This window comes from Frankliniella occidentalis, unplaced genomic scaffold, assembly GCF_000697945.3.
Source record: "Frankliniella occidentalis isolate FOCC.00 unplaced genomic scaffold, Focc_3.1 Scaffold27, whole genome shotgun sequence".
NCBI classification, from domain to species: Eukaryota; Metazoa; Arthropoda; class Insecta; order Thysanoptera; family Thripidae; genus Frankliniella; species Frankliniella occidentalis.
Genome location: NW_026267157.1, coordinates 683299 through 684046, shown reverse-complemented (window position 1 = coordinate 684046; position 748 = coordinate 683299). Strand labels below are relative to the sequence as shown.

General features: G+C 54.7%; 1 non-coding gene across 1 annotated transcript; it reads left to right on the top strand.

Moving 5' to 3' along the window:
* The first annotated feature begins 311 nt into the window (after positions 1–311).
* Positions 312–395, top strand: Trnal-caa (transfer RNA leucine (anticodon CAA)). The gene has a single exon. It is a non-coding gene; the product is annotated as a tRNA-Leu (tRNA).
* The last annotated feature ends 353 nt before the right edge of the window (positions 396–748 follow it).

Below are 748 nucleotides of genomic sequence, written 5' to 3'. Positions count from 1 at the left end.
CTTGGATGGGCTTAACTCGTACCTAGATTTAGGGGTGGCTTTTGAATGCCTAACTCGTACCTAAGTTCGGGAGTGCAAACCCATCCCCCTCAAAAAATCGAGGATCGACGAAGGGGTGCAAACCCACCCCCCTCAAAAAATCGAGGATTGAACAAGGGTTGCTAACCTACCCCTAAGAATATCGAGGATCGATGGAAGGGCGTAACTCAAGGGTAGTAACATAACCTAACGAGGATCACTGACACGTCACGACACGTCACGGCGCGTATGGGTGATACAAAACCGTGATGCGACACACACATAAGCAAGACGTCAGGATGGCCGAGTGGTTAAGGCGCCTGCCTCAAGTGCAGGTCCCACTTATAGGGACGAGGGTTCGTATCCCTCTCCTGACATTTTGAATTTCCGCGCTTGAGTATGAGAATGTTTGTGGAGAGCCGCGAGCGAAGCGGCAATCGGCATGGCAACGGTGTAGCGCGCCAGACGACGCGTCCTTTCCCGCCGCGAGTCTCTACCCCCACCACGGCGCGCTCGCCCCTCCACAGCCCCGCCACCGCTCCGCGCGGCTCGCCGGCAGCTCGTCGCGTCCGCGGAGCGACTCATTTTGTGTCCAGTGCTTCGCCTGTTCACATCGTTCCAAAATGGCTTTTGGTGAAGTGGTTGTGATTGATCTTTGTAATGAAGATGAAGACGTGGAGGTTGTAGATATCTCGGGAGATGTCTCGGAAGGTGTCTCGGGAGACACTAT